The sequence below is a fragment of the Coregonus lavaretus genome (assembly GCF_964263955.1).
Source record: "Coregonus lavaretus genome assembly, chromosome: 13".
NCBI classification, from domain to species: Eukaryota; Metazoa; Chordata; class Actinopteri; order Salmoniformes; family Salmonidae; genus Coregonus; species Coregonus lavaretus.
Window position 1 is genome coordinate 7,172,892 of NC_140000.1, and position 12,998 is coordinate 7,185,889.

Here is a 12,998-nt window from a genome sequence, read left to right on the forward strand (position 1 = left end):
TAGATAAGCCTAGGAACAGTATTTGGACTAGCGCCAAGATAAGCCTAGGAACAGTATTTGGACTAGAGACTAGATAAGCCTTGGAACAGTATTTGGACTAGAGACTAGATAAGTCTAGGAACACTATTTGGACTAGAGACTAGATAAGCCTAGGAACACTATTTGGACTAGAGACTAGATAAGCCTAGGAACACTATTTGGACTAGAGACTAGATAAGCCTAGGAACAGTATTTAGACTAGAGACTAGATAAGCCTAGGAACAGTATTTGGACTTGAGACCTGACATTGACTAACAGCAGTTTGGAATAGAGACAGTGGCACAGTGCTATAGTACACCACAGTATAACCTGAGGCCACAGACTAGACAGACTGAGACAGGGGTCAGAGAGGATGATGATGATGATGATGATGATGATGATGATGACACTGAACTCACAATATGGTCAGTCAGTCAGTAAGAGACAGCATTAGGTCCAGGAATACCTTGCTGTTTCAGTGTTGGGCATTCAATGCAAATCTACCATGAAGGTGGGTATGGAATTCTATGGAACAGGTGTGTGTTATGGAACAGGTGTGTGTGTGTGCATACATTTGTGTGTATATTTCAGAAAGAACACACACACCTCCTATGGGCTTTCACACGCACCGCGGAGACACAGGCGATTACACACACACACACACGTCTGTCATGATGTCAAAGTTATAATCTGTCGTCAAGGCTGGACTATAATCCTCATCTCTTCCGTTTGTCTGTTGGAAGAGAATAGCAGGCTAATATGGCAGGATGAGGCCTACAACCAGAAAGGAAACCTGGGCTAATACGTCACAACTATAAGGTCAGAGCAGGGGACGCAGCGGCCAAACAAACACACACACAGGACTGTTAGCTCAACAGAGGGAAAACCCAGAGCAGGGTGAGGGGTACATGTGTGGGTGAGAATGGGTGGGGGGCAGAAATAAAATAGCCCACACTTAGACCTCTTATTGATTATTTAATGAATCAATAAGATGAGGTCTAAATCACAACAGTAGAAGATCAGTAGGAGGTCAGTCACGCTGAAATTACTGTGTAGGCCTACCTGTTTCCCACTTAGGCCTATATTCATAATTGACAGAAGGTTCCTATTAATTTGTCATCATTAACATTACTGAGAAGTACACATGAAACGAATAAATCCAGTCCTATCTCCAATAATCTTATATGCCTGTGATTAGACCTTGTCTAAATAATTATTAATTAATATGTGGTCTATGTTTTGACTAAAATAAACACTGCCTTCACGTTTGGAGACTGTGTTGAGACTTTATAATTGTGGCACACAAGTATAGACCTTTGGTTGGTCTAAAATGACCAATGATTTGGGCATTTTAGACCAGGTCAGTACATTGCATAGCCTACCTCATTGAGTGGCCCTGTGGATGCAGCAACAGGAATTATTTAGCTCAGTGTTCAGTCATCAACATGCAGATGGTCTCAGAGCAATGGATCTGACGCGGCATGCTTTATTAGAAACTGATGGAAACGTCGCTTTGAGGGAGCAAGTCAGTGTGTGGGTCAGTAGGTATACATTATTATTAGATACATTCCCAGATAGTCAGTCAAACATAAGTCAGTCAAACATAGCGTCATTTTTCATACACTCAAGTTAGAGCAGGCTTTACCCGCGCACGCCGTCGGATCACACAGGTTCACTGGGACCAGCGCGCGCTCGGATACTTGTGTCAGAGGGATTTCAAGTGAAGCGCACGAGAGAGCGGGGATTCCCCCGCGAGGCAGCCCCACTCTCCGGTCTCCACCACTGCTCACCGATGCCGTGCCAAACGAGGGCAGTTCTATTCCATGGTCATGTCAATGCTAATAATTGCGGTAGTTTTTTACTCCACATGTGAAGCTTGCTTAAATTGCGTGTTATTCCATTTTACTCAATGTAAGGTTTACATAAATGGTATCCCCAATACAACGGATGCTGCCTTCATGCGTAGCCTAGTTTATGTTAGCTGAAATCTAACTAGTGCTGTAGGCTACAGAAACTCTCAAGCCTTCACTTTCACAAACCTGCCGGAGAATGTTTATCCTCGGGTCTAGTGAGATATTCCCCGTCTCTCCAAACTCTCCTCCCGCTTGGATATAAACCCGTAAACTGGACTGGAGACAACTGGCTCATGCTCTCCAGTTGCGCACAACACGACTCTCTGATAAACCATCTACTTTCTCTTTCAGCCCGACGGTCACCTGATTGTAAAATTATCCCCGGCTAAATTAACTCACCAACATTAGTTTCCTACACTGCTAATTTAGTTAGCCAACATATCTCAATAGCTTCCAGGTAGCCTAGTATCTTAGTAGCCAGGGCAGGGATATCGACAGGTTGCCCTCTGCCAAGTAGAAGCAGGGACACGCTTTCCGCTAAAAATACCTGTCTACGACTATATTTGGCTTGGCTGGATCACAATCACATCTCTAAAATAGTCGGTCTCGCCCCGGCACAATGAATTAGGCCCTCTGCTATCTCACACAGCCGCAGCGCCAGCATCTAAATTTAGCCACAGCGCTTACGTCAATCACGCGCTTCAGTGCGTCAAGCCCTGACCCCGCCTCCGGGGGCTGATCATTGGCCAGGATCAGAACGTGGCCAAGAAATACGCGTCCAGTGGTTGGCTGTCGTTGATTTACTGTTCTCAGTGGCTCCAGCTGCCCCATTTATTGTTGAGTTTGATGGCTGCGCCGAGACTCTAGTCTAGAATAACCACTACGCACACACACAGACCTGGAACTGGAAACACGTCACATCTAATGGCTCTTTCAGGGGAAGGCTGACACAAAATCATTATACAGTATTTGTACAGTAGGCTATTGCCTTATTAAATGATCAGCGCCAATAAAAAATGTAGGAAACACATTACTGTGCCCTATTACATTTACATTTTAGTCATTTAGCAGACGCTCTTATCCAGAGTGAGTAAAATACATTTTTTAAATATTTATTTTATACTGGCCCCCCGTGGGAATTGAACCTACAACCCTGGTGTTGCAAGCACCATGCTCTACCAACTGAACTACACAGTGTAATTAATCCTGTAAGTACAGTGTAACATGTATTGAAGTGAACTAGGACATGTTTTTAACAGGCTGTTGTTTCACAGCTTGTTAAAAGCCTGACAGACTGAGGTTAATGAAACAGATATCAGAACAGAGAATGAGAGTGGAGACGCATGGAAAAGGAAATTGGAGAACGGAGATGGAGATGGAGAAGTGTGGGGGAGAGGTGAAGGGGTGAGGAGGAAAGTTAGGGATAAGGAGGAGAGGTGGAGGGGTGAGGAGGAGAGGTGGAGAGGTGAGGAGGAGAGGTGGTGAGGAGGAGAGGTAGAGGGATGAGGAGATGTAGAGGGGTCGGGTGGAAAAGACATGTTGAAGAAAAGGTGAGGAAGCAAGGTGAAGAGGTGGAAGGGTGAAGAGGTGAAATGTGGGTGGAAGGAAGAGGGGAGAGAAGGAATGTTGCGAGAAGAGGTGGATGGGTGAGGAGGTGGAATATGGAGGGGAGAGGGCAATCAGTCAATACAGAGACCTTCCTTTAGCCTTTAGGCCAGTGTTTGGTTTCATGTTCAAGTTATCTCTATTTATCTCTATATCTCTATATATCAATAGGCCTGGGGGATTGTCTGAGAAACTCTGTTGACTGCGAAGCTTTGTTGTGTGGTTTTGTAATCCTTGGACTGTCCCCGGGGCCCCTCCCGAAGTGATGCGTTCCTGCAGGAGCACTCCGTCTTTCCTATTAGGTCAATACTGACAGGATTGGATAGGTAAAACAAGGTTTCCATTGTGTGTGAAGTGAAATGCAAACAGGCGTATCCTATGTTTGCTGTACTCATCAAACTTCTCATCATCAGTGAGCTCAGGAAGAGCACTTGAGTATGTGTCACATCAAACAACATAATACCATTTGCATTCTGATGTTCATTAGATTACTGATTTCATTTGTTTGATTCTCAGTTATTTGCACTTCATAAGAGGAAAAATTATTCTTCTTCAAAATGATATGAACTTGACATATGTGGCTGATGAAGTTGTGTGACAGGGTGGTCTGGTTTAAAGACCTGAAATAGTTGGATAGGCCTACATAATGGAGTAGCCTATTTACAGACTGTTATGAACAGTTGGCTCATTCATCCCCCTCCTCTCCCCTGTAACTATTCCCCAGGTCCTTGCTGTAAATGAGAATGTGTTCTCAGTCCACTTACCTGGTAAAATAAGGGTTAAAAAATAAAACAAAAAAATGACCAATTAATAGATTATATATAAACTATTATGGTGGAAAAATGCTTCATAAAAACGGTTTAGATCCCGGAAATGAATGTGCAACTACCAGAATGTAATGGGGAAAACTACATGTACAGTAGTCACATGCTCGCCCTCGCCTGGGCATTTCTGGAACTATTCCGTCGTGAAATCATAAGATTAACTCGCTCTCACTCAACCACACTTCTCTCTCTCTCTCTCGCTCTTTTTCTGGCGCACAGCGTGCGGGGCTTATGTGTCTAGTACTGTACGGCGTGGCCCGGGCGGAGAGAGCTCTACAGTGAGTGACGTCACCTCTCCCATGGCGTCACATTGACGTAGCGCATACCAGGCGCTCTATGAGGAGGCAGACTCACATAAATGCTCTATTAGACTTTCTCCCTCAGACAGCGCACATAAACAATCCCGCACTAACACTTTACATCTGCGCGCATCATCACTGGCACATACACAGGATCAATCGGAAACACACTTTTAAAACACACATCGGACTATATTCTAGCCTACTTTACTTTAGAAGAATTAAAAAGAAAAAAAAAGAAGACCTTGTTTTTTCTATCGCTTCATCCTCAACGAGTTCTGCAAATATACGTGTTACTTTTCAGCAGCTTTGGCCATTTTTGTAATTATTCTGGATCTATACAGGATACTTTATGTTGGGTTAATAACACATGTAAAGACGGAACCGCTACAGCAAACAAGTAAGTTACTGTCTTTACTTCTGGGAATTAATGACTTTCTCTCATATTCTAAAGACCACTTAATTCATTATTACATTAGGCTGCTAGACTATTGGTCTCAGAGAGAAACATAATTAGTTGTAGGCTATGTTTGGTCAGAGACCAACCCGTTTGTAATATTGTTAAAACACGAGCGCTGTCTTTAACTTTCTCGTGCATGATGACCTGTTGATTTGGTAAACTCGTGCGCTCGGGAACCTCGGTGTGTGTTTGGTGTCACCGAGGGCAGATGGAACCGAATTTGAATTTAATTTGCTGAAGGAAGGTATCATATTCTTTGTGGTTGTCATGGAAATGGATGCCTCTCAGTCAGACAATGAAGTGGGAGACATAGGCAGTATTAGGCACTAATGGAGCTGAGTGAAGAACACAGACAGACAGTCAGATAGGCTGAGAGTAGAGGAGAGCTGACATCAAGGCTCTTATTATCTCCACTGCTATAAAAGACATGATTATGTATTAATTCAGCTTTATGTGGACATCATGTTTGATGCCTTTGCAATAGTTCTAAAACAAAACACATACTTTGCTGTACGTGTGTGAGTGAGTGTGTCTGACTAATACCTCGCCGTTTATCCCCGGCTATACGGGCATAGTTGAATTGGTAAAACCGTGAGATCTTGTTGGTCTGTGTGCTGGGTGAATATTAGCCCTGGGCCTATGGTACAGAAATCTTGCGTATGAGAGTTTTTTCATAGGACGATTTTATATTATTTAAATAAATCTGACTGACTGGCAAGTTGCAGAAGAACATGCAGGCAGCCTTAGTTAAATTTAAAATGATTTATGTTGACATAATTTATCCAAACAGGCAAGTTTCTCCTAGTTTAGAACAAACAGTGTGATTATATGCCTACAAAATATAAAATATTGTTTTATAAACACTAGTACATGGAGCCCGAGCTGTCACCCAGCCGGTGACCAACCGTAAATGTCCTCTGTCACACTGTCTGTCTGTCTGTCTGTCTGTCTGTCTGTCTGTCTGCCTGTGTGTAGCATGTGGCTTTTCTGAATTAGACAGGCCTATTATTGCTCACATTATAGCTCACATGATTAGGGGAAACAAATATTGACATTAACAATGTCAATGTTTGATCTATAGCCTTGCCTCTTTCTGAAGTTGAAGTTACTGCAATCGAAGGTGGATCTGACCTAAACGTCATCCTGGAGCAAGGAGCTCCATGACTCGAACTGAGGCTTAAGGTTGGTCTGACCACCCAGTCTGGTATCATAGACTAGACATAACATAGTAAATGTAAATCCAGGACACTCAAATTAGTATGATATGTTATGTTTGGTATGTTTACCTAAGACCATTGGTTACTTAAGGCAAAAACGAAAGGTGGTCGGGGTGGATGGGTGGACATATAATGCAAATGTTTAGCAACCCAAAGGTTGCGTGTTCCAATCTCATCATGGACAATTTTAGCAAATTAGCAACTTTGCAACTACTTAATACTTTTTAGCTACTTTGCAACTACTTAGCATGTTAGCTAACTCTTCCCCTAACCCTATACATAACCTTAACCCTTTAGCTAACCCTTCCCCTAACCTTAACCCTTTAGCCTAACTCCTAATCTTAACCTTAACCCCTAACCCTAACCCCTAGCCTAGCTAACGTTAGCCATCTAGCTAACATTAGCATTAGCAACCTAGCCACCTAGCTAACTTTAGACACAACACATTGAATTCGTAACATATCATACATTTGGCAAAATCCTAACATATTGTATGTTTTGCAAATTTGTAACATATCATATGAATAGTAATTCATAACATATCATAAGAAATGGATGATGGACATCCAGAAATTAAGACATACCATATGCAACATAACATATCATACTAAATGGAGTGTCTCGGATTTACTACAGAATAATACTACATGCTCGGAAACCAGGTTGGACCACCAGACCAATAGCCTACCTTTTTTTTTTTTTTCACATTTACGAATCAGTCAGACTCTCAATTATATTGGCCAAGTTAAATTAAACTTTGAGATCTCCTAATCACACAGCAGTCTCTGGTCCATATAATTTATTTGAAGGCCAGAAGTTGTATCTTTCACTATGAGATGTGTGGTATGAGTTTCTCTCAGGCGGTTAAAATTGGTTTTGGATGTGTAGACAGAAACACACACACACACACACACACACACACACACACACACACACACACACACACACACACACACACACACACACACACACACACACACACAGTCTCCTCTCTTTGACAGCCTCGCTCCTCAGGGCTAATTTACTGTACTTGTATATTTCTCCAGACCGCCTTTATCTCTTCTCTTTTCTCTCTCTGTTTGCTGGAAGCCTCGCGCTGACTGGCTTATTGGCGTGGGGGGGCTATACCGGCGCTTCGGGGCGCGTGCTTCACGGCTCTTTCGCGGTTCTCTAGGTTACCGGGGCGCAAGGCCCAGCACCCACCGGCCGGCTCGAGAGAGAAACAGAGAGCGAGAGGAGACCCTTCTGCCCTGTGTTCACATTATGGACACACACAGACCAGTGCAATTGTAGCTTTTTTCGTGGCCCTTTTGTCTACATATAGGCTACTTTAAAAAGCGTAAAATGCATATAGCCTTTTTGCTGTTAAAAGCGTTACAGGCTATTTACTTTATGTCGGTCTGACACCGATTCAATATGATCTATTACTACAGAACACTGAATTAGAAACAAATAACATGGAATGTAATTGAAAACAATGACCACCACGTCAGTATAAAAATGTATGCACTCACTAACTGTAAGTCGCTCTGGATAAGAGCGTCTGCTAAATTACTAAAATGTAATGTAAATGTCTATGAAGTATAAACAATTGAGGAATAATATTACATTTCCTTTGCTGATTAGCCAAGCATTCTGTTGTGGTAGAGATTGAGAGATTGAGAGAAGCGACTGTCTGTATCCTGGTGAGGTTCATGTTATTATTAAGGCTATAGGTCTAACTCATTCTCCAGACATTGAGTGGCATACAAACATGTCAGACAAAGCAACAACAAAAAACCTGTTAGATCCCTAGGTTATAGTTTTAGATTTAGTCAGCCCGCAGGCCTATTGGAAAAGTTAGAATGTTAAGAACCTATCCAAACTGGGGTTTCAGAGTTCAACTGTACAGTGATCTCAAAACAGACTATATGGCTCCCGGCCGGGACGGTTCAGAGAATGAGTCCGGAGAGGAAGGGCTGGTCCCTGGTTTGGTGGAGAGAATTAGTCCGGGTATGGTTCAGTGTTTGTAGGTGAGTGCTGCAGAGAGGGGGCGCTAGGCGCTTTGAAATATCTTGTCTGCGGTGCGCTGTGCTCTGGCTGGCATCAAGACGCACTGGGAGCGGAGAGGTTTCGGTTCTGAGATTCATAACTTACTCAGGTGGATATTGTAACCTATTTTCTCTTTCCAATAACGAACCCTATTGAACCCTGAGACCTCTAGTGCATGAGCCTCAGACTAGCGCGGGAAAGAACCACCGGCAATTTTAACAAAATGATAGCCATGCTCTTTTGAAGACAGTTGTTTTATTAATTGCAAATAACTGGTTTCATTTCATATTATTGTTTGTTTTAAAAAGGGTTCATATGATAATTTAATAGATTCATAGGATATTTCACGATATAGATAATGGTTAGATTTATTTATTATTTTTTATCCTGCTCGCAGGTGAAGTGATTGTAGTTTTTCTTTTGGGCTATAAATTCTCATCAATCTTCAATATTTTACTTTTATAAGAGTTGAAATTGGAATTCAAAATTATTTCACTATTACTGAGTTGTAGGCTAAATTATATAGAGAGATTGTAGACAATATCTGTTCACATCTGTATTTTGTGAATCATTCATAAAATGTGTGCTATGGGATGTTTGCCGATTTTTTTATTGATCAATAGTTGTATAAATTTTCTTATATTTATTCCTATTACTCCATGCTTCTGTCGCATGTCTGTGGGTCTCTCTTTCTAGGTCTGACCTTTCATTCTGTCTGTGGGTCTCTCTTTCTGGGTCTGACCTTTCATTCTGTCTGTGGGTCTCTCTTTCTGGGTCTGACCTTTCATTCTGTCTGTGGGTCTCTCTTTCTAGGTCTGACCTTTCATTCTGTATCACACCTCGACGCCTGCTGGTTTTCCCTCTCATCACTGAGAATACATTTTATTCTGTTGATGTTTTAATTTCTGTGCGTTTTGTTCCATCAAGGTAATCATTTGCAGGCTATATTCTGTGCGACTATATTCCGCTCTTTGTGATTGTATTGTATTTGTGCAGTAAGCTATGTCATGCGTGTCGGTGTGGTTTGGGAGTTCCCATGTCTCTGGTTGTGACCCCGTGTTTCTTTCCTCCAGACCCGGGTTCGGAAGAGCGCGCCCAGCCGAGCTCAGAGCCCCGGCTACCCGACAGTCCCTTCGAGTCCTCCCCGCTCCCGGTCCCCCACCACAGCCGCACCAGTCCCCAGCCCCCCACACAGAGCACCATTCAGCGCGAGGCTTTCACACCAGGTACTGAAAAACATGGGGAATAGGTCCGGGGCGTCATTTGCACCTGTCCTGAGTTGGTGCTTTTAAAACCTCTTCCAAATGCGCGTGTAGTTTCCAAACTATTAGTCTGCCATGTGTTTCTTCATTCAGTCAGCTTTGTCTCACTCTAGGCCTATAGGGTTTATTTTATTAAAAACAATATTAGGCCTATATATATAGTTATGTTTATATAACAAACCATATAGCTTAGACCAACAACATATTTTATTATTTTAATTTAACCGATATTGATTGGTCTAAATGGTAATTTAATATATTCAGTCAGTTCTGATTTATAATTCTAAGCGTGTTGTGTCAGTGAGTGCGCGCGAGTTGACATTTCCATCTGTAGATATGGGGACTGAAATAGTCTTCTGAAACTAGACACACCGACTTCAAAAGCAGGACCAAAAAATCGAATTAGTCAAATCTGTAGATATCGATCTACTTAATGAACTTAATGAGGTTAAACGTCTTAAACCTTCGAGGCCAAATTAAAGTAGCCTAATTTAAAACCACATGTATTTTCTCCTGATAGAGGAAGGTGATAAAGGTAGGCTGTCGCGCCCATATAGAGACACATGGGGGCCTCGAGCCTGCGGTGAGGCGCGACCACAGCCTCGAAGACAAAAACCCGTTCTGTGTTTCTGCACCATACCTGTATTTAGATAAAGTTTACGTACTGGTACATTTCATGACTGTGAACATGTGCGCGTTAATACCCGTCCAAAAGCCAACACACAAAATAAGATTTAGATCGAATGACTCAAATCGCTGTCTGCTGTCGATCTGTTTCAATCTGCGTACGTGCGTGTGTGTGTGCGTGTGTTTTGACTGTAGTTTTTAGAAATAATTATCAAATTTGCCCATATGTGTGTCCATTAAAAAAAAATTATATATATAAATATATGTACATCTTTATTTATTTTTTACCATTTCTGAATGTTTCCTTGATCAATAGAATGTATTATGTATTTACTTATGCACTTCATGTCTTGTTTGTTAGATCTATGGCATTCTGACAATGAACAAGCGCGCTCAGTTTTTGGAACAGATGCATTGTGTCCAGTTGAAATGCACACCTCGAGGTTAGAGACTGCTTCTCTCTGATCATCATACCACACACACGCACACACACACTTATCCAGCCAGGTCACCCATTATACAAGTCAGTATTCAACGTCCATCCATGTCTGTGCAAGTGGGGAGATGACGTGGCAGTTGTTTTTGATATTTTTGTTTTAAGCCTATACCAAACCTTAACTTTACCTTAACCATTCGGAGTTAATGCCTGGACTTAACATTAAACACACAACATTTAAAGTTTGGAACAACTTTGAAATTTGACGTTTGAGTACGTGGATGAACGTCTAATTCTGACATGAGACTGTGAGAGCTTCTAGCATTTATCTGCCTGGCCTGTCTGTCCTGAATGCTTGTTAACATTCACTGTTTAACATACATATAGCTTAAGCACACACTCACATATGCACACACTCAAATACTCATGCATGTAGTACACACGCATACACACACATTCTTCACTCACACATACACACACACACACACACACTTGCTGTCACCTTATAGTGTTTGAATGAAGAGGGTGTTTTAGATTTTTGGGAGATAATCTAGTGTCATTGAAGTGCTTCTGGCTTGGTCTTAACATGACACTGCATTGTCTGAATATGTGTCTGTGTGTGTGTGTGCCCCTGTGTGGTGTGTGTGTTTACTCAGAAATAGATGTGTGTGCTTAGGGCCATGGTGTGCACAGGCAGCACTGTGAGGAGAAGGCACACACGTTAGTTAGGTTGTGTTTACATCATCATCAATGTGTGTGTGTGTGTGTGTGTGTGTGTGTGTGTCTGTACATGCGTGTGTGCGTGCATTTATGCGTTTGACTTCAGGCAAGGTAGGTGGAGGAGTCTTATAAGGAGGCATTTCAATTGGAAATAAATACATCAGCACACACACACACACACACACACAAACACCCCTGTTGTCCAGCCCCAGGAAAACACTCCCCCTCTTCCTCATGTCACCCTCTCTCTCCTTCTGAGCCCATCTTTATCATCTCCTCTTTCTCTGTCTTTCTACCCCCCTCTTCCTCTTCTCCCCTTAATGTCACAGGCACGTTACAAACCCCCTTTCTCTCTGTACACCTGTAGGCTTGTTTCCGCGTGGGTGGTGCAACTGCCTGGGTCACTCGCCAGGCCGTCATAGAAATAAAAGAAAACTCGAGATGGCGTCACAGCGCATCTGGCGGTTGCTCGCGTGCAGACGTGCTCGCCCACCCCTTTACAGACTGATGGAACTCGCGCACTCTGAGAAAGTTTGAGTCAGACCTCTGAACTCCCAACTGACCTTGTGTCTCACGCGCATTCCCATGGTTACACTGTAGCCCTGCAGCTCACCCATGGTGACGTGAATCAGTGTCTCTAATTTGGATGTCTCCCGCTGTAAGGTGTGAATCATGCCAGGACTTCTAGCCCACAGGTAAAATCACATAGCCAAAATGTACAGTTATATTGTGTTCACTGTTCAAAATGGACTTAATGAATATGTCATTTAGTTAAGTTTGTGCCTGTGCCATGTGCGTAGGGCAAATGTACACAGTTGTTAGAGTCCGCAGAGGAAAGGAGGCGTGCAGGAAAAATGATGGTAGTAGGCTTGATAAGTCCTATTTGACTAAATAAATATGACGTGTGGGAACAAGACGATTACGGCACAGCGCGCGCAGAGCGTCAATGGGAACCGCGCTGTTGACATTTCCCTTCCCGAGAGCGAAGAGCGAACACCACAATCCCTGGGCACTTACACACACACACACACACACACACACACACACACACACACACACACACACACACACACACACACACACACACACACACACACACACACACACACACACACACACACACACACACACACAGGTAGGCTAATACATTAGAGCCCAGTCTCACCTCTGCCTCTCTAAAGAGGTGGAAAATGTCTTGAGATGTTTTTCTCTCCATCAAAAGCAGGTTCAACAATAGATAACTATATCTATTATTATGAATATTAAGATTATTATGCTTATTATTATTATTATTATTATTATTATTATTATTATTATACAAATCAAAAATAATTATTGTTGTAATTGTTATTATTAATAATAATATTATTCATTGGTGGTTACATTGGTGGGCTGTGTGTGTGCACATATGCGTGCGTACGTGTGTGTGTTATCCCCAGGCTACGACAGAGGTCTTTACGATAATTAGCCCCTCTAGATTAATTGTGTACACACACGCACACTCACAGTTCCCCATCTTATCTTTGAGCTTGTCATGGCAGTATGTGACAGAACGTGTGTGTATGTGTGTGTGTGTGGCTGGTTGTTTTAGAGGCCAGAGTTAGTAAGGGTCCAGCACCATGAGGGTCCATTAACATTTAATGATA

At 42.5% G+C, this 12,998-nt stretch overlaps 1 pseudogene across 1 annotated transcript in view; it reads left to right on the forward strand.

Annotated features, from left to right (window-relative positions):
* Window positions 1-9,212: 9,212 nt before the first annotated feature.
* LOC311140782 (nuclear receptor subfamily 4 group A member 3-like) overlaps window positions 9,213-12,998 on the forward strand; it is a 16,919-nt pseudogene continuing 13,133 nt past the window's right edge. Inside the window, exons 1-3 of the transcript XR_014615486.1 lie at window positions 9,213-9,234; window positions 9,381-9,533; window positions 10,558-10,639. The product of XR_014615486.1 is annotated as a nuclear receptor subfamily 4 group A member 3-like (transcript). The remainder of the gene's footprint in view (window positions 9,235-9,380; window positions 9,534-10,557; window positions 10,640-12,998) is intronic.